Source organism: Haemaphysalis longicornis, unplaced genomic scaffold, assembly GCF_048455015.1.
Source record: "Haemaphysalis longicornis isolate Haplotype H1 unplaced genomic scaffold, Haemaphysalis longicornis Haplotype H1 scaffold_2, whole genome shotgun sequence".
Taxonomy (NCBI): Eukaryota; Metazoa; Arthropoda; class Arachnida; order Ixodida; family Ixodidae; genus Haemaphysalis; species Haemaphysalis longicornis.
This window is the reverse complement of record NW_027526295.1, coordinates 284468555-284490037: the sequence shown is the minus strand read 5'-3', so window position 1 is coordinate 284490037 and position 21483 is coordinate 284468555. Positions and strand designations below refer to the sequence as shown.

Below are 21483 nucleotides of genomic sequence, written 5' to 3'. Positions count from 1 at the left end.
TCTCTTTGAGTCACATTCCTGCGCCCTCCGCGCGCGGAAAATAAAAAGGCGTCGCAGATTGCTTCGGTCGCGGATTCTTCGAGGCTTTCACGATGCATTCTCGTAATTGGGTTTCGTCCTTTCGTCTCCATTTTATTTCTCGCAGTCACTTTTTTTTGCGTTCGTTGCTCGTTCCCGCGTCCTGTGCAGGTAATGGCAATGACCGTCATCATCGCCAGGCAACAAGGAGCCCATCCGTGTTGACAGTTCATTTGGCCTCTTGTCCCACCTTTCGTCAGGGAAATGTGCTTCGGTGCTTTATTTAGCACCGCGTCGTCCTCACAACGAGAAAAACGAATGCTGGATGCGATGTCTATTAGTAATGAACATAGGCGAGGATGGCAGGCGGAAGTTTATTTGCGTCACGAAATGCACGGAGGAGCGGAGGCAGCGGGCCTCCCCGGCGTACACTGATGCCAAACGTTCTTAGGGTACACCCGCATCGCACTTTCGCGGTACAAACGCGGCCAGTCGTCACCCTGGCAGCGACGGTGGAACATAAGGTAAAGAGTAAAACGTTGGGTGAGGGTTAGGGACGCACCGCTGTTGTGACGCCACTTACTGCCGTAAAAAGTGCTGGGTGTTCTGGAGGGTCACACGCTGCTGTAGATGCCGTGCTGGCTGGCGCTGGTCATCCTTAATTTACCAGTGCTGGACGGTCCGCGGGAAGACCGAGTACTGAGTTCGTACCGGAAGCCTCTTAGGAATACATGGGAATATTGAGCGCCGAATCGCGTCTCGGGCCGTCCGCGGACGACCCGGGACTCGTAATCGAGGGGGCCCACTATCTGGACGCTTGGTTATGAGCGCGTAATTTGAAAAAACTCTGAATAAATTGGCGTTCTGCTGCTGTAGACATGGTCGTTGCTAGGGGATGTCTACGCACCGAGCGTTGCTGTGGACACCGGAGTTGATAGGGTGCAGCACTTGCTGTTGGATGAGCTCGTGGATTGATTGGATAAAATTGGCTTAGATTTGACTTTGCAGGTGGTATGATGTTACGGAGAATCTAGAAATTACCAATGTTTTAAGCCACACGTGCCATCGTAATTCAGTCTGTGTTACATACGTTTCCCGTGTGCAAAAATTGCCTCATTGAAATTTGCCTTTGATTTATACTGCGAAAACGTCCCAGGTTCCGCCGTTATTGCCACAGCTAAAGGCGTACATAAACATGTTTTATATTTATGCTAATGGATAAAGGCAAGTGTTGCTACGTTGGTAGGTTGGAGTGTCGTCCCGTACTACATTTTCTGGAACCCTGAATCTTGAAGGTGCAGCGAAGTAATGTCCACGTATTTTTCTTAAACGAACACTGGGCAGCAGGAACATGTAAATGCAACAAAAATGTACGCAGGAACTTTTGATAATTGTGCGCTTTTTAGAATCACATGCTTCAGATAGAATACACCAAAAAAATAACATGGTTAAGCCCAGACTTTGTTTAGCCTAGATTTCGCGGAAATGTTTCTTCTTGGGTACAACTGCAGTCAAAGTTCCTTGCATGCTTGGGAACGGGAGAGTCTACCGTGTACGTACTAACACCTGCTGCATATATACAGGGTGTTGCGACGATAATTGGAACACTTTAAAATTTTTTCCTGAGCGAACCGCCGCTCTGTTCGCGCTCAAACTTGCCACGAAGGTCGCGATTTGTGGTGTATTTTGTTTGATACCGGGAGCAATGATGGTACTTACCTGTTTATCCTGAAAATAAATAAAAACGATTTTCGCCTATGGGAAAATGGAGGCTGATTTGGACGTGCGAGCCAGCGCAATTTGATGTTGGAACGACGGAACCACCTGCAGAGGGAAACGCATGTTTGGGATTCACGTACGGAGACAAATGGTGCAGCAGACGATCAGAAAATGCACTTAGAAATGAGCTAACAGACGATCAGAAAACCCGGTTTTCAAGCTCGAACGTCCAAATCGCCGCCATTTTCCCATAGGCGAAAATTGTTTTTATTTATTTTCAGGATAAACAGGTAAGTACCATCGTTGCTCCCGGTGTCAAACAAAACAGACCACAAATTGCGATCTTCGTGGCAAGTTTGAGCGCGAACGGAGCGGCGGTTCGCTCAGGAAAAAATTTTAAAGTGTTACAATTATCGTCGCAACACCCTGTATGAAACAGCCAGGGGCAAAAACTGATGTTATTAACGCAATTGATCGGAAACAAGACGGCCGTTGTCATACTTGATGAGCAGCACGTGAATGTTCAACAACTGCTGACAGGTCGCGGCACGTTTTGGACATTGGTGTAGAAGCTTCGCTGGGGCCAAGAAGCCCCGCCCATCAAGCGTTGGCCTGGCAGCCGAATTACGTCTACGTCAGCACACCACAAGGGCGTTTAAAATACCCATTCAAGTTGGTTCCGAGAAAAGTGGAAGACAATGAGAACCGGCTTTCAGAAATATTTCGATGATCCAGTGAAAGCGGGCTAGGCTCGCAACGGGCGCTACGTGACATTCTCTGAAACATCAGGAGAAAATGAAAGGTAAGTGGCAGAGAAAACATCACCAATTAATCATTTGTTTCTCAGAAAACAAGGCATCGTTGCCCGTTAAACAAAAGCCGAGAGAGCTACAAAATGCCTAATACTTTGGTTAACATAAAAAGCTATTCAGCCTTCAGTGTGGCCTTAAGTGGGATACCAAAGAAATGCTGGCAGCCAACAAAATAAACCACAGTGCGAATTGCGTCTGTTTGCACAAAAAAATAAAAAAATCTTGTCTAAAACATTATTCAAACTAAAGCAGTGGCAAGTGACTTTTCATTTTTGTTTGCAGTGTTTTACTCTGAAGCTCGCCCGCACAACGCGTATCGATTATACTTTGGTAGAAGGTAGTACCGGTCTGCGCAAGAAACAGGGCCGATATAGGAAATGAGGAAGATAGCCTTTCTTTTGTTCGTAAATAACCAGGTCAATCCAGTCGGGGTAGAAGTATTAAAATAAATAACCCATAGAATCTGATCATCGGGAAAATTTTAGGCATTGCAGAAAAAATCTAAAGGTTGCCCTTCGAAATAAACATATACGAATTTAAGCTCAAGATGCAAGATAATTCGAAACATTTATGGGCGGGGAAAATATAGATAAAGTTGTATTACCAGGAGATAATACCCATACTGACTGAGTGACGTCACCGTGCGACGACATCAGCCGGGCTGTACGGATGGGCTGATGCAGGTTAAAAACGAACGAGAAGTTGACGAGGACGTCGTCTATTTCTTCCGGGCTTTTACCCCCAAGCGACAAGAAAGCTGTGCTATTTCTACTCTATTCGGCTTCGGTAAAAATCGAAAAAAAAAATCTCACAAACTGGGGGTCGTCCACATTTTCATTGAAAGACTGAGGAATCAGGAGGGGGGGGGGGGTGCTTTGTTGTCTACCTACGGGCCAGTGTAAAATTTTGACTTTCTTGAACAAGCACTGTGCCAGATGCTATGCTGCTGAAAAAATAAATGGAATGCCCCACTAGGTTTTTACTAGGCTGAACGGCAATATGGCGACTTTTGGCGTCAGCCGGGACACATTTCTTGACATGTTGTCAGCGAACTGACCTCCCATTTTTATCTGCTCCAAGAGTACGTAACAAAAAATGTTCGGCCTATAACGGGAGCTACGAAGCGAGCTGGAAAGTTGAAAATCTCCCATTTTGAATGCTCATCCTTCTGTAGTAAAAACATCGTCTCCCGCTGTTCAAACTGAGGGCAGGTATGAAGTGCCCAATCTTTCGATTCTTACGCTGCCTTCAGCCGCTACCGCTTTGCCTGGTATGTGCTCCCCGTTTTGTGTCATCTTTTTTCGCGCTGTTCCGCCGTGAGCCCGTACCAGCTGGCCAACTTCTCCAGACTGTTGCAAGGGCAGTTAAACCGGCAGATTAGAAGCACCCAGTGTGCAGGAAAAGTTTGCCACTCCGATTGTAGGTGGGCCAGTTGGTACATAGCTCATTTACAAACAGCGCAGGAACAGGGCGATAAGTGGATCACATAAACACGGCGCCGTGTTTGGGTGATCCTCTTATCGTCCTGTTCCTGCGCTGTTTGTAAGAAAGTTTGCCGTCAATCTGCTTTTTCACATGGCCAGCTTTCACCTTGCGCTAAGCAAACAAAAATACTTTTGGTGCGTAGCATTCTTTGCCGAGTACCACCCAGCCGGGACCGTGCAACGCCCTGCATTTCCACAAAATTGCACACATCGCGGAGTTTCCAGCTGTAATCGCTATAACAACCGTCAATGGTGATAACTGGCCCCACGAAACTTCCAAGAATTAAAAAATAAAAAAAAATAAAAAATCACGGCAAATGGCGAGACGTGTAACGCCCTGCATTTCCACGATAATGCAGATTTCGGGAAAGTTCCACCTGTGGTCGTTATAACAGCGTAAATGGAGGTAACGGGTCGAACGAAATTTTGAAAAAAGTTATAAATGACAAAAATATGAAAAAATTGAAAAAATACGGAAAAGGGCAAACCGCGTAATGACCTCCATTTCCTCAATAATGCAGACTTTGCGGAAGTTCAACATATGATCGTTATATTAGCGTAAATGAGATAACTGGTAGACAGAAATTTTGAAGCACTAAAAAATTAAGAAAAATGTAAAAAATAAGTAAAATGGCAACACGTATAAAGCACTGCATTTCCACAATAATGAAGATTTCGCGAATGTTCCACTTCTAATCGTTATAATAGCGTAAATAGAGATAATGAGTGGGATAGCATTTAGAAAAACCAAAAACTTTGGCTGCAAAAAACTCACACTCGAGACAAGCGGCACTAGAGTGCGACGCATCAGTAGATGATAATTCTCTGAATTTCTGCAGCATTTTTTTACTGTTGTGTGATTACCTTCGGCCGGAAGAAAGAAAGTTCGAACCGTAAGGTTGTCGGGAGGAGGATAACGCTAAGCGGTGTATTCGCAATTTGTTTCAACTTACAAAAAAAAAACACCCCATTGAAACATCCTAATTGCAGAAAAAAACAGAAAGAAACAAAGAATACAAAAAAGAAAGAAAGAAAGAAAGAAAGAAAGAAAGAAAGAACTCACGCACGACCTTCCTTTTACTTGCGCTGCACCCCGTGAAAATGCGTCCTGGTGCTCGCTTTCAGGACCCTGTTCGAGTTCCTTTCGTTTCCTTTTGCCTTGGTTCTTCTGCTTTTCCGCGGTGTTGGTCCCCAACGATTACACACCCTTGGCCGATCTCCGCGATCCGGCGAACTTGCGTTTCCCAAGCACCACGGTTCATTTTTCAAGCCCAGTCCAGGCCACTCTAATGGCCGCCACCTCGGCTGCAGTGTCGGCGGCAGCAGCAACAGCAGAAGTCGCCGTGCAGCAGCAGACGCTGCCGACGCACGGGCGAAGCAATGAGATCCCGGCGGATTCGCGCTCTTCCCTTCTGCGGCAAATCGCCTTATTTCCGGATTCTCTTTGCTTAAGCGGCGCTCGCTGATTAAGGGAAGAACTCGGCAGCTCCGCTGCTTCCTCTGCAGCACCGATCTTTGCCCGTTACAAATTGGGGACGAACGTTCTAACTTGCGAGAAGCCGCGCGAGATAGGCACGAACGGAACATTTAACAGCGACACAAGCTCCCGCAGGCCGATAACCGAGCCGCACGAGGAAAGCAATTTTAGAACAAATTTTCGAAAATGGCTCTGCACGCCCACTACCTCACAGGCAGTATGAGTAATGAGTCATGCAGACAGCATAGTAATGGGTGGTACGCGTGCAATGCAGTGCGTAGGAAATTTTGCAAGGAGTTCTTCGTGAAGGTGTAGATAACCTATTTTAAATGTCCATGAACAAATCGTAAATATAGGTACGATTGTTTTGTAAGTTCAATAAAACACTACAAGTAGGGTTGACGGGCAAGTTACGCCGATGATACCTTTTTAAGACGTATGGATAGAGAAATTCAGTGAGATCTCGGTGAAGGTCTAAGGAAGTAAGAAAATGGACTCTGTCTAGTGTGCAAAAACATCAATGCCTTTATTTTACCCTAGGTCCCGAAGAATTCATTTTAACCAAGTTCACCTGAATAGTTAGTCTGCAGCGTCGAACAGAACATTCCCCGTAGTTCGCAACAAGTATTTGGGTTCCGGGTATTGTAGATGTCTAATTGTGATTTTATTCAATGATGCCAATGAAGTAAATGCTTGTGGCAACGAATTTTAGCTTAGTTGGTAGTGAATGCTCTAGATAAGTGGTGTCCCTGGTTTTAATCTTGGGTGAAGGCGAGTTTTTCTTCAATTGCGAAGTTCCTGAGAAAGCTGTACAGCTTTGCTTTGCAGCCGTGTTACAGCGTTTTAGGGGGATGTCAAATTTTCCCTCGTAGAGGTAAAAAAACGTTATACTTAAAGCAATTTATGACAAGACGTAGCAACTGAGAGGTTCCGCTGTATCTCAAAGAGCCTTGCCGAGTCGGGCATTGGTGGCAGTATTTCTTGTAGAGGTTTAAAGAACTGGGGCAGCTTCAAACTAGTGGCGCGAACACCGTGCAAGCAGCGAAGCTGGCGGCCTTACCTAGCATAATCGTGGTTCCGCGATGGTATACTTGGAGACTGTGACAAGTTTTTTGAGTGGTTATGCTTCGAGACTCGGTCAAGTTTCCTGTTTGGTGTCGTCATCGTTAGGCTTCAAGAGAGTACTGATCACGTAGAGCTCCGGATTTTCTGCAACTCACTGAAGTTTTGAGGCCGCTTCACCGGCGCGATAATTGGGGCTGGACCGAAGTCGTCGCATTCGTTTTCAAGTAGCAGCGAGGTGGTTCTTGCGCCGCGGTTCCTCTTCTTCGGGAGTGACGCTCTTCGCCTGTCGCCCATCTATCTCTTTGTCGGAGCCCCGGTTGTTCGGTCGCCGTGGCGGCGAAGCGGCACTGCTTTAAATCACCGTGGGAATGTCACGGCTTTGCTCAGCATCTGCGCATGTGTGGCTACCGTACGGCGTGACGAGGCAAAGCTACGGTGAAGCGATGCTGGCGCACACGATGACGTCATCACTCGGCTAGGTTTTGCTGCGCACGTTCGCTTGCCTAGCCACCAGCTCAAAGGAACCCTGCAACACTTTTTGAACTTTTTTTGAAATCTTAAATGCTTGCAGACGGTAGTCAGCCAACACACCCAGTCCTTAGATTAGTGGGTCGCAAAGTACCTCAGCCAAAAATTACTGCCCTATGGACATCAGATATCTTGTAAACTCGCTCGAAAGAGTTTTCTCTGTTTCCCGGTCTTGACGACCTTCGACGGCTCGAATTACGTTACTAAGGCCATGTAGCGGCTGTAGGCTGGTTTTCCTTCAGTTGCAGCAATGAAGGCTTTTCGATAGCAATTAAAAAAAAAGCCACAAAACAAAGCAGAAATGGAAGGCGTAGCTGGTGCGACGAGCAAATCACGCAGTGCCGCTCAGTGCTGGCGATAACTATAGCTTTCGCAGTGGTTCCAGACTTAAAGGAAAGAGTGAAAGCGCTTATCGAAAGTGTTGCAGGGTACCTTTAAACAACATCGGTCAAAACGCCAGTGCACCTGAAAGGCAGGCAGTCACGTCATAGCGTGCGAGTGTGCAAAGAATGGCCCTAGACTTTCTGTCCCAAACTGCCTTCCCCATTGAAACAGCTCCTGCCATTCTAGAACTCCCGTGAATGCTTTCGGATATATGATCCGCACCGGATTAGTGGAACCGCATTTCATTACAGGAAGCAAATTAATGGCACCATAGCAAAATTATTTCATGTTCGCGAAGCCTGACGGGCAGGTATTGAAATATAATACCTGCGAAGATCCGCCGACCTACGAAAGCTCAAATTTTACATTAGCTCCAATTAAAAGGCTACAAATAGGGAAGAAGTATTTTCTAAGGTCCTGTATTTCTACGTCCTCTAATTTCTTTTACTCCACATAGGAAATACCCCTGTAGTTTGTTGTTATTGACGGGCTGTGGGACGAGCCTGCTCTCCAAAGAATAAATAATCGCTGTGGGTGTGGTATGTTGGAGCTCCGTGTTCTAAGGCCTTCCCATTATTGATGTTCGACTGAAGAATGCTCTCCAAAGATTTGGAATCTGGGTCTGCCTGGGAGCTGTTTAATGTAGCTCGCATAAAGGTGACTGCGCTGGGGCCCTCCTGAATATCGTAAGAAAATCTCTCGGTAACACGTATGCTTAGAGATTGTAATGGCTCAGTAGTTGACTGTTATGTGTTTCAGGCATGTTTCTGTTTCTTTGTGGCGTACTGTTCTTTTTGGCCGGGGCTGGTAGTGCGGCCTTGAAAATCGAGGCCTTGACGAATACTGTAAGAAAAGCAGCGAGACAGCCACGCTGTTTCGCGCCACTTGGTCCTGCCTAATCATATGAGGAACAGGCACCAGCAACTCCTCAACGCTGCCTACTACACTGGATACATGGGAGGCGGTCCTGGTGAGCACATTTCTACAGGGCCAAGTCAACCTGCCGGAGAGAGTGAAGACAGGAGCAAGTTGCCACTGGGGCCCTGGACCTAGGGTTCCACCCATGAATTCCACTCCACTTAATCCCCTACCCCGTTCCCTTCTTTTCATATTCCTCAATAAAGTTGGTTCATTCAGTCAGTGCCAGTGCTCGCACTTTGCGTCTGGCCGGACTTCTATAACTGCCGTTTTTTTATTTCAGGTCGTACTAATCATTTCTTAAACCGTAAGCTATGACTCGACAAACATGGTGACGGAAGCGACCGTGCCGCTTGTGTCAGTTGGTCAGTGTTGTTTCAGACAAGTCCAGCGCGTCCGACGGCTGTGTTAGTGGTCAGCGGGCAAAGTGCTGCATTAACAGCTTCGGTGGTTACTGTTCGTTCGTAACTTTCATTGTTCACCCCCCCCCCCCCCCATTCTTACTACTATAAAAAGAATGTGCCCTACATTTAAGCGCGAATAGCTCGTTCGGCAAGCTTATCAACCCTGCCTAATTTGCGTTTGATTTTGCCGGCCTAAGCCAATCGCACAGCAGGGCTCATGACATCATAGGTGCTGTTCCGAGAAATGAGCTAGTGGGCCGCATGGCCATCCCCTTTTAAGTGCAGAGCACTTTAGAGGCTTGCTTTGTCGTCGTAGCTCAATCGCTTGAGCCAAGTAGAGCCACACGGCGTTCCGTCGTAGCGGCTGTCGTCGCAGCGTAACTCAGAGGCTTTGAAAGCCATGCGGTTTATATAGTTATAAGCATTCGAAACTCGTGAGCCGCTGACGCTTGTCATACATCTCCCCGTTGTTTAGCGCAAAGAAAACTGTATGTACATTTCAGGCAAAATATACGTAACTAACCGGCAGCGCCTCCGCTCATTTGGTTAGGAACGCTCGTTGGGTCTGTTTCTACAATAGTAAGTGAAAATCAGTGCTGTGCAACGCTGGCCCGTGCGGGAAGAACAGCAAGCACAAAAAGAACAAAACTCCCGCTGGCGCAGTTTCAGGCAGCACTGGGAAGGCGGGAAATTTGAATTGCATTGGGTGCAGCAGTGAGAGGATAACGGCTCTACAGCCCATTATGGCGAATCACTGCTGTGCACTTCCGGCCGCTTTCACATTGAGTGGAAGGGCCTTAATTTTTCCCCTAATTATGTAGCATATTTGATCGAAGTTTACGTTAAATGTGGCGTTATTATTATTCTAACGAGGCAATCTTTCGAATGAACCAAACTTGTGTTTTGTCTGCATGGTCCCTTGAAACATCTTTCTCTTTTTAATGGGCCTCTTTTCATTTCGTTGGGTATCCTGTCATATACGGTACAACCAAATCACGAGCGAAGGAAAATATTGAATAATAGCTTCGCCAACAGCTCTTCTTTGCGCAGAGCTAGGCGTGGCGACATTGGTGTGCATATTGCCGGTCCATTTTAAAAGGAAATTGTTGCAACTGCTTCTATTTAATTTTTTTGTTGTTGTTGTTTTGCAGCGGACGTTCCTTTACATTGTGTCATGTGGTGGGCTCTTAATGTGTCCCGCTCTGTCTTCTTTGCCGCTTTTATTGTTTCCCGACTTTATAATACGAATAGTCGCCTCGACTGGGAACCAAACCGGTGACTTCGGGCTTGTAACGTAACGCCTTACTCTGTGATTCACACCGGTTTCAGAAGCCAGAATTGCGGACGAAATATTTAGCGCAGCAGACGGGATTTCAGCGGAGTGGCCAGGATTGCCAGAGAAACCAGGCAATAAAATAGATCGATCCGCACGATGATTCTCATTTCCGAACATTTTTCGCTTGCTTTGTCTTCGTGGGTCTAGAAAGAAGCTGCACTTCCTCAATGTTACCTGAGTAGGTAAAAGAAGTCCCTGATTTTGATTCCCTCATGCAAAACGATCTCAGATGCACCCGATCCTATGTAAATTCATTTTACGGCTGGTTGATCCGCTACTCAATGGCACTCCTTTTACGCAGCATTTGAAAGGTTCGAGATCCTTTGTCGTTGGAATCCAATCGGAAAATTTGCCCCATAATCAGCCAAAACTGGCGGAATGGGAATGAGAGAAAATCCCCGAAGAAAACAACGTTCCCAAGCCCCCTACGCGGCTTGGACCATCTCCGTGAAATGGGCACTTCTCGGCGGTATGCGATAGCAAACAAAACCGCGTGTAAATGGGCTTTCCATAATGACCCGGAAGTGCTTATGCCCTGTACCGGCTTGCACCATTTGCCTCATTGCTTCTCCAAATTGATCCCTGATTCAAATGAGGCTTTTAAGCGGCGGGTTAATGAAGCCTTTTCCCCTTATTAAGGTTACGCAGGGACTTCACACCCCAATTCTTTTTCCCGCATTTCCCTCGAGCTTTGAGTACAGGCGGTGGGGAATCGCGATTACAACTCACTGTGATCAATGAAACAAATGTCAAGAGCGCATTAATACAGCCTTTATGCGCTGTCCCACGGGAAAGTCACGCAAAAACATTTGGTGCAGGCGTGATAAACCCATCCTAAGCTTCGCAGAAAAAGAAAAATAGTGGACCCACAAGCCTTTCCCATTTAACGTCATTTTCGCTGTCTAAAAAAATATCTCCGGATACTATGTTTCCATCAGAAAGGAAATATGACAGAGCGAGGACCTAAAACTGCATCCTACAAAAAGACCTCTACTATTGAAAGGAAGCCAGCAGCACACCAAGTTACTTCAAACTTTTATTTGAACATTTTATGGATAAACTTGAAGACGCGACAAACTAGAGCTTCGATGCCGGACCGGTTGTCGGAAATGTCAAGCTTTATGAAATCGGAGCATTGTGTCTCTTCTTAAGAAAGCGACAGACGAATAAGAAAAAGTACCTGGGAAACGTGGGCCAGTTTTGACAGCTTCAAAGAAGAGAGGCGAACAAAGCGTGAACGTTAAGGTACCGGGACATTCCCTGCAGTCCTAATGAGGAAAAAAACGGGAAGAAAATTCGAATTTCTATTTGGAGCAGCCCCGCTGTCTGCCCTCTTCTTCGCTAGCACGAAACTCATGGGGGCGTCGTATTTCCGCCAAGACGTAAAACATGTACAAAAAGAAGAAAAAGATGTCTGAAGCCAAACAAGCATGCAGCGCATGACGGCTTATAAGAAATAATTAGAGACTCCCTGCTCGTTTTGAAACTACCATGCGATGCCCTCGTGTAGCCTACATCGACGTGAATAGCGCTCCTGTTGCTGGTGCATTTCGCAGCCACACCCAACAAACGTTGAAGACTTAAACAGGCAGTCCTCGCTTCGTACCCATGGCAACGATAAAGACCCTGCGTTGCAGAAGATTCCTCCTTTGTGACTGCAACCACAATTAGGCCATTGCTGCTTCTTTCACACACTGGTGAAGTTTTACCTCCCCTAACGCTCACGTCTACCTACTTCTCACCTTGTCAAGCTTATTTCTTATCACGTTTTTAACTACAACGGTCACGTGGCAGCCGCTCTTATATAGAAGGAATGGTTCGAGAAACAAGAACAAGAAAAAGAGAACAGTGGTAATGCCGGAAACATTATTTTTGGATTCAAGGCACAGCACTTTTTACATGACACCTTGAAAAAAAGCGCGAAAAAACTCGGATGGAGAGAGGGCAAACAGACACAAGCGCTGTTTTTCAAGGTGTCATGTATACCCAACTAGCCCAAAGACAAGCTTTATTGCACTTTTTACAACACTTTGATCTGCGGCAATGTTGTCAATTTCGACAAATTTTTTCGCTCGTCACAAATATCTACGAAAGTCGCTCATTGAAGTACTTGCTTTCCAAGCAAAGCAATGAGAATAATGAGGACCTTAAAGGGGCACGAAGACGAAACGGAAGTGTGTCTAAATAGATAGATTGGTGTCCCCAGAAAACGATTATAACAGTATCTGGGGCAGAAGCTTTAGAAAATCTGGCAAATAATCAACAAATGAAGCTAGCAGCCACCCAGCAGAGGTTACGTCAACAGCGACAGGGCTTATGGGTCAAAAGTCACGTGACGAAAAAGACAACGAGAAGCGCACACACGAGCCCTAAAAGAAACATCTTTCTTTGCACGTTAACGTTCATAAGTAATAAATAATTATAATTGTACAGGTCTAATGCGAGCCGTGCCGACATTCGGAATTTGCTAAGCCGCGGTGCTGCAGGCGGTTGCGATGCTTATTGCAGGTGCGGCGTAGTCACATGCCTGTCACCTCCGACTGTGCATATACGTAAGCCCTTCCGACAGGCCGTAAATTTGAATGTATTTTTCGAGTTTTCAACCTGCATAGTAATATCACGCAAATGCTCACCTACTGCCATTCAGGTGCTCGGGGAAGTGTACACGTTCTGTGGGATCGGTGGTGTGCTGAAATAACAGTTTATTAACGCGAATTTTTACTTGGCTAGGCTGGCGAAAGCACGCACCCGCCCGGTGTCTCCCGAATGTGCATCCACTCATATATCGTCCGAAGCAAAAAAATTGTCTACAGCTTCTAAACCTTTGCTAACGCGTTCCATGACCTTCCAAACGTTTGATAACGCCCGTACATCCCAAAGAATAAAAAAAAAATATTCAGTGAGTTCTGTACCATAGCACGGAACAGAAAAGATGAACAGGAAAAAAGCATCTTGCAAGCACTGTTTCATATAGTTCATCAAATTAAAAAAGAAAAAATAATCATGCCCTTTTACTCTGTGAAGAAGGATGACCTGCAAAGAGCATCCATTGTACGCATCTCATTGTCTGTGCAACACACCAACCAGGAACCAAACCGCTCGATGGCGGAGGACAGCTGACTGGGCGCACTCAGCAATGAGACCGCCAAGTTTAAATCTCCCACCACCCCAATGCGCATGCAATTGGTAGCGGCATTAAGCCCTGCTGTGCGTGCATGCCCCGTCCTTTCACCCCCAACCCGTGCACGCCTAAACCGGCAACGAGGGATAGGCGCCTAATTAGGCGAGAAATACACTGGCGAATGGGGTTAAAAGACTATATATGCGAACCAGACTAAGATCTATTATTATTCTTCCGCCAGAAGAACTATGACCAGCTGGCCAACGAGGGCCGCCGACGCGACAATGTTGCTCGGAACGGCTTTCCAGCTAAAGAAGAAGAATGTGCTCACGCCGTCGTTCCAACGGGGCAAATCGCTTTCAACCGGCAGGGGCGCGCAGCTAGTGGGGTGAGGTGGAATTTGAAGCAGCAACGGCCGCGGCTACATTTTCGGTGGCGGCGGTGGCGGCGCCTCTCGGGCGCCTCTACACCCATTCGCGCTAGTTTTGATTCTCCGCAATTTTCGCAATCAGACGGCGCTAAGGCCGCTATTAGCCGACTGTGCAAATTGCGCACGAGGCATCATTGTGAGAACCCTTGATAATCATTGATAATCGTTGTGATAACCGTTGTAAAAGAGGGGTCGGCGGTGGAGAGGAGGAGCCCCGGAGCGGGGCCGAGTAAATCTGCTTCACCTGAATGAAAACTGGGAAGGGGAGACATATACTACTTTGCCGTAAAACAGAACGGAAAACTCGGCGCACGGTCAAATCCCACTGCGTACGATGCATAGCACGAGTATAAAACATAAAAGCACTGGCGTGCGTCAGAAATTTTGCGAGCAGGTTTGGTCGGCCTTAAGCTTCTGAGGCAGTATAGCGGCAGCATGAATAACGATTCTCGAAAAAGTAACTGCAGTAAGCCTGACGCAGAGGTTGTGTATATATTCAATTTAGGCAGGAGGCTATGCTGAGAAACATAGCCAAGGAAACGCGTTCACGAAAGAATATGCTAAAAGATCCTGCAATAATTTTGCATCGTACTTTCAGTGAACACATCGCATGCGGGCATGCTGACTAAAGGCGTAGAAAGACGCGGGATAAAGAGAAGAACTGAACAGGACAAGTTGTTGTTTAATTACGTGAGTTTTGTTTGTGGATGATGCGCCAAAAGGGTGCGCTGTGTCGAGATTTTCCGCTTTTGGCTTCATTAAAACTCGGTTGTTAGTAAGCGCTTGTCCTGTGTAGTTCGTCTCTTTGCCCCGCGTTTTTCTGCGTTTTTAGTCATCATGTCTCCATACCAGCTTGGCCACTTGTCGGTGCTCCTAATATCGTATGCGATAGTATTCGTTGCAGACAGCCGAGCAAGCCCGGCAGGCGCACGTAAAGGCAATTTGTTTTCACCAGGTTCTAATCGTTTCGGTGCGGGGGCAGTGGCTTAAGAAGATATCCCGTAGATAACTGGCTCTCACTGCAAGCATTGACCTGGGTCAGCTGCTATCACATCACATCACATCACATCACATCACATCACTTTATTACCTTAAAGACCCCCTACAGGGGGTGTTACATAAGGGGTGGGAAGCAAATACAACAAATGCAATACATATGCAGGATGGGTGTAAATACAAATAGGGGTAGAAACTTGCAAAAACAAAAAAAAAAGAGGGAACCGAGAATCAGGGGTACAACAAAAATAACACGTTTGAGTATTCAATGTGAAACGAAGCGCGCGACATTTTGTGAAAATGTTGAGTGGGAAGTAACGGTGGCAAGCTCAGCGGAAAGGCCATTCCAGTAAGAGGCTGCGCGGAAAAAGAATGAGGCAGCAAATGTCGTGGTATGGGCACATGGTCGGGCGACATGAAAAGAATCAGCGGTGCGGAGAGATATGCGGGCAGGAGGCAAGATATAGGGTGGGTGGCACAATGTACTGTGATAAAACTTGTGGAACAAAATGAGGCTGGCAATGCGGGGACGCATGTTATGGTTTAAAAGACCAGATTCTTGTTGAAGGGATGTGGTGGGAATATTAGGAATGAATGAATCTAGCTGCTCGATTCTGGGAGGATACACGTGCGTCGGTTAAGTATGCTTGATGAGGGCTCCAGATAGGCGACGCGTATTCAAGTTGAAGATGTGTATGCTAGCAGGTTTACATGCGGGGGCGCATGACGTAGGTGTCGCTTTAAAAAACCAAGCGATCTATTTGCTGATGAAATGATGTTGGAAATATGCGCGCGCCATGTTAAATGGTTGCTTAAAGTGACTCGCAAGTACTTGTAAATGCTGACATTTTCCACCGGAAAGTTACCGATTTGATAAGAATAGATTAGGGGGCTACGGCGACGGTGGAAAGAGAGGGATTTGCATTTTTTCGGGTTTAATGTCATTAGCCAACGATTGCACCAGTCTAGCACATGGTTAATATCATCTTGCATTGCGACTTGAGCAGATGTGTTAGTAATTGTACGGTATATAACACAATCGTCTGCGAACATACGAATATTGCTGGATACATGCAGAGGTAGGTCGTTGATGTATATTAGGAACAATAAGGGGCCGAGAACAGATCCTTGCGGGACGCTTGATGTTACTGCCAAAGGTAAGAGTTATGGCCATTAACAATAACAAATTGGGAACGATTAGTGAGAAATCCTCGAATCCAAGTTAAAATTTCAATGTCTAAGTTTAATTTTGAAAGTTTTAAGATGAGGCGGTTATGGCGTACTTTGCCGAATGCTTTAGCGAAATCAAGAAAAATGGCGGCAATCTGCACATTATTGTCCAGGTTAGTATACAGGTCATGAACAAAGAGGGCAGGTTTCACACGAGAATTTTTTTCTAAATCCGTGCTGTGCTGGATGAAAGAAGTTATTGGAGTCCAAGTAGTGCATGATTTCGATGTAAATTACGTGTTCCATCAGCTTGCAAGGCACGCTTGTTAAGGAAATGGGCGATAATTGAGCGGACATGATTTATCACCTGATTTTAAGACTGGAAGGACCTTTCCTATTTTCCACTTGATAGGTAGTTTGCCTGTTGATAATGACTGACAGAAAAACAGTTACAAATAAATGGCAGATACCTGTTTGGTATTTTTCAAAAATTTTGAGTTAACATCGTTTGACCCTGCTGAAGATGACCGTTTTAGTTTGTCGATTAAGTATATTATTCCGGCAGTGACGAAATCAACACTGTGAATTAGAGGGACAATACTAGATGAGAAAATCGGTAGGGGACTGTTAGATTGTTTAGTAAATACGGAAGCGAAGGCTGCGTTAAATAATTCAGCGCATTCAGAATCGCTAACTTCTTCGCCCGAAGGATTATTTAAAATGATACCCGGTATTTTCTTAGGGTTAACCACCTGCCAAAACTTCCTGGGGTTATTGACTAGACTTTTCGGAAGATCCGCATGGAAAAAGGCTCTTTTTGCGGTTCGAATGGCGTTCTATTAGATGGTTTCAGCTTCTTTGTAACTACCGCATGCGCTGGCGGCTGCTGCAACTTTAGCCGTACGAAAAAGTCTTTTTTTTTTCGTGTTTTCAAGCCGTTTTAGAAATTTGGAAAACCATATTTTTTGGTGATTAGAACAGAAGGTAGCCCTCGGAATAAATTTGTTTGTTAGTTCCTTAATTTTTTGTTTGAAAATTAACCAGTTATCGTTCACTGATCGTTCACTCGCAGTCATTTCGAACTGGGGTAAGAATGCTTCGAGTTCACTGACTATTGCGTTGTAGTTCCCCTTGTCGTATATACGAATAGTTTTAGTCCGCAATTTGCGTAGTTCCGGGATGAATTCAAAGACAGCATGTATAACTTTGTGGTCGCTAATCTCAGGAAAATGTGTAATATATGATAGACTTTCAGGTCTAGTTGTCAGTATTAGGTCCAGAATATTAGAAGCTTCACCAGAAATGCGTGTAGGCTCTGTGATTAGCTGTGTCAAGTTAAAATTTAGGCAGACATTAATGAATTCCTTTGCTCTGGAGTTTCCTGTTATTAATTAGATGGCGTCATTCCAATCGATGTTAGGAAAATTGAAATCTCCAAAAAGTAGAATATGCGCGGTAGAATATTTGTAGCTAGCTGGTTGAGTAAATCTTTTAGATCTTGTGCAAACTCTGGGTTATTGTCCGCTGGCCGATGGCAGGCACCCAGCAGTACTGTCTCCGGTACAGCGCGGAAGATTAACAAAAAAATTTCTAGCTTCAAGTAAACATTTATTATTGAACAGGATAGGCGCCCATGGACAGCAATGAGTACGCCCTCTCCACGTGATTGTTTTCTTTCCTTCCTGAAAACAACAAAATCTGGTAATTCGGCTAGGACTTCATTGTCTGTGACGTCATCTGTTCACCACGTTTCTGTCAGAACGAGTATGTTGCTGTCGGAAGTCGATACAAGATTTGATACTACCTCGCGTTTTGGAAGGAAGCTGCATATATAAGTAAAGATGACAGAGAAGGAAAGGCTAGACTGGGGCGTTGTAACATTAACACGTTTTGTTTTGGTTGGCACCGGGGCGATTGCTATAAAATTTCTGTTAAAGATTGGGATGTTTCGTTGAAAATGTATCGTTTTTTACCAAGAAATAAAGTCTTGTACCGCAGAGAGAAAGGTTCTGATTTGATACGGGCGAATGCGACAAGGTGTTTCCGGGCTTTGCGAATGGATTCGGAAAAATCTTCCCCGATACTGAAGTTTGTACCTTTTAGTTTTCGTCCATTCGAGAGAATTTGTTCTTTGGTTTTAAAGAAGGTGAACTTGGCTATTATTGGCCGCTGGTGATCACTCCTATGACGTCCAAGGCGGTGAGCACGCTCGGTTTGTTTGGGGTCAAGAGTCAAGTTTAGATTGTCGCGACAGTAGTTTATGATTATTTCCTCAGAATCTGCGAATTTTTGGACGGGCTTGAGTAAGGGAGGCCGTAAAAGATGGGGTTGTTTCTTCTGGAACGATTTTCAGCGTCGTCAACCCGCGTCTCCACGTCGTAGATTCGACGAGCAATATCTGCGGTGTTACCATTAATTGTTTCTAAATCCTTCCTAACAGTTACAAGACCTTGGTAGTGAGTTACGCCTAGTTAGATGAGCCATGGCTTTGTTAGCTGTTAGTAGTTCAGATTTAAGTCCTCGCACTTCGGCGAGCAGTGTACACTGACCTGCAGATATCTTTTGCAATTCGGAAAGAATACGTTCAAAGGGGAGGGGGTCTTGAGGCGCAGAGCTGTCAGGGCCGGGGTTGAACTCCACGTCCCCGGACAGAAGCAAAAGAGCACGAGCAACATTTACACATTGAATGGCAAGGTAACAACAGCACTGTGGGCTCGGTAGCTGTACCAAAAATAATCGCTAGTTTTTTTTAGCGAAGAGGTCATGTGGTACACCAACCTGCATTGCGAAGACGAATGGTTTAGTGGACCGTGCGATGGCACAGCCACAGAGCCCACAAAGCTTGACCGATGGTTGCTGAGAATTTAAAGCTGTTCTCGCTGGGCTGGTCGATGACGGCGGTGATGTGGTGATGACGTCGGCGATCCCGTGATCTGCCGGCGGCGCAGCAGGACATCCGGAAGCGTTTGCAGCGCGCATGGGAAAGACGGCCTCATAACAGGTGCTGAGTCGCTCGCGGTACTCTGGAACATCCGATGAGGCAGCCAGCAGAGCAGGAACCACTAATTCAACGATGATAGGGCCGAGCGCCTGCATTGCGAAGACGGACGGGTTAGTGGACCGTACGACGGCACTGCCACAGAGCCCACCTATACCAAACTTTGCCATTTGTTGGGCTTGTAAGCGACTTGAAGCGACTGGAGTGCTCCTACAAACGTAGCACTCCAGTTATGGTGAAAACGCCTCAGCTGCTCAAAAGGTTGCCGTAGATTAGTGCTACATTCCTTAGAAAAACATCGTTTTACCGCAAGAATGGCAGTGCTACCACGCCCAGAATGGCCCTGTTTGGAAGTTTATACAAATTCGAGCCTTCCCTGTGACATTTTGAACCTGCATAAACGAGCTTCATGACAAAAGAAAGCTCGTAGATGTAAATAGAAAGTCGACCAAGTTGCGAAGGATGAAAAGAATAGAAATGCTCAAAAATAAGGAATGCCAGTCGAGCAGGTGCATATGGTAGCAGTGCGGTTTACTTGTGTACGTTGACGTTTGCATAGCGAAGAAATGGTTTCAAGTTTAACCGCGAATTTTCGTTGCGGGCCGGCCGGTATTATAGGTAGTAAGCGGTACAATCGGCATTGACTGGTACGACCGCTACTGTTTATGCGATGTTGTGCCAGAGCGCCTGGCCCAAAGGCGTTGCACGAGGCGACGCGCCGACAGCGAGGCTGAGTCACGCCTCTTCCTTTCGTCGCTGCGGCGCGGCCGAATCCCGCATCTCAGAACGCTGCGGCGCGGCCGACTCCTGCATCTCGAAACGCTGCGGCGCGGCCGAATCCCTCAGCGGAGAACGACCCAAACAAGGGCATGTCGCTACGCCCGGAGGCGAGGTCACGGAGACGGCGGCGGCATCGCTCTCCCTTTCCCCATTGGAGGCGCAGCTGACTCACCGCTTCGCTACCATTCGTCGGAATTCAAACTTCAGGCAGCGAGAGCCCTGATTGGAGCTTTTCGAACTTCTTGGGGCCACAACGAACTTCCCGGGCTATAAAAGAAGCCCGGAGGCTCTCATCGTCGGCATTCCTCGGCGGCTTCTCTCCGGCACCAGTCTCTTCGGAAGCACCGAGTGAAAGGGTGCTGTCGCCTTTGTGCGAATCATGTAACGTTTGCTTACCCTGTATATACTGTATATAAATGTTACTTCAACTCTTCGTCGGCTCGAGGACTTCGTCGCTCTGCTCTGCGCCGCGTCGATAGCGGACGGAGCAAGGCAACATCGCTACACCGGTGACTGCGCTCGGGTGGCCAGTCACAACAGCGATCAGTCACAGGCCCCATTGCGAGCGAAGTGAAGCTGGCGAGTTTGGGGATTAAACTTATTACCACCTGACGGAGCGCGCCTTCCCTACGCGGCAATGTTTTCGCCCTTAGAAATAAGCAGAAGGACAAATGGGCGTAGAAAATGCACTGAAGATTACTACACTGTCCCTGGACACCAGGGAATTGTAGGGAATGAAAGGGCTCATGCCCTTGCTCGTGCAAATTGAAACCCGAGCGACCCTCAACCCTGGCCCCAGGACTACAGCCCCAAGGAAGAACGCCCCGCCCATCGCAAGGCCCGGAGGCAACAGCTGAAGGACCTTCGCAGATCCCGCCGTAATCTTTCTCCTCCCACTTCTGACCTCACACGCCGCGAAGGCACTTACATCCGCCAGGCTCAGACTCTCTCCCTCCTTTGTGACCTCGTTCTTCACTATATCATGACCCGAGATGGCACGCCCCACTGTCAGGTGTGCGGTGCCTATCCCGACGTTAAACACACCTACTGGACTTGTCCTAGCGCCAGGAGATCACCTCACTTTCTTCATCCACACCTTATACCATCCCACATTCCATACTCATGGGAAAACTGGGCCGCTCCTTCGCCTGATCTTCGCCCCATCCTTTGGCCTCGCCTCGCCCGGCACATTGCCCACGTGCGGGGCCCTGACACCTGCGGAATTCCCACCTGAACGTCTTCCATGCCCACCAGAACCACATTTTCGGCAGCCCGGACATGGGCCGCTTTAAATAAAGTTTGATCTCTCTCTCTCTCTCCTATATAAAATTTGTGCGCAGTGCGAGCTGCAGTCTTCTTGGTCACGGCGCATTTCTGCTGCGCCTCAGCGTCTCTGCGTCTCAGCGTCTCAGTAGCGGCGTGCGCTACTCTGCTACTACCTCGCAGTGCGCCGGCGCCGCCGGCCAGCATGTTGTAAATCCTGTTTGAACCTCCCGCGCAAATTGCAAGTGCTTCGGATTAGCGCCGCACAAGGGAGCAGCGAGCATGTTGCTGCATATCGTGTTTCAACCTTTCGCGCAATCGTTCCGTGGTTTGGATTAGCGGAAAATGGAACAGCGTCTGGGGAAAGTGTCAGGAGGAGGGCGCTCCTTGGTGGCGACACCAGAAATATGTGTGAGAGAAAGGCAGTGATCGAGATGACGCCGCAGCCGCACGTGTCGTACTCCACTTCAGCCTTCACTGACGCTCCTCTCCTTTTTCTTTCTTTCGTCGCTGCTGCGCTCGCTCACTCGGTTACGCGAACATAAACATAGGTCGCGCCCGCGAAGTTCTGGTAACGGTG

At 47.0% G+C, this 21483-nt stretch overlaps 1 pseudogene; it reads right to left on the bottom strand.

Annotated features, from left to right (window-relative positions):
• The window catches only part of LOC144168660 (uncharacterized), a 196530-nt pseudogene that overhangs the window by 101953 nt on the left and 73094 nt on the right, over positions 1–21483 (bottom strand).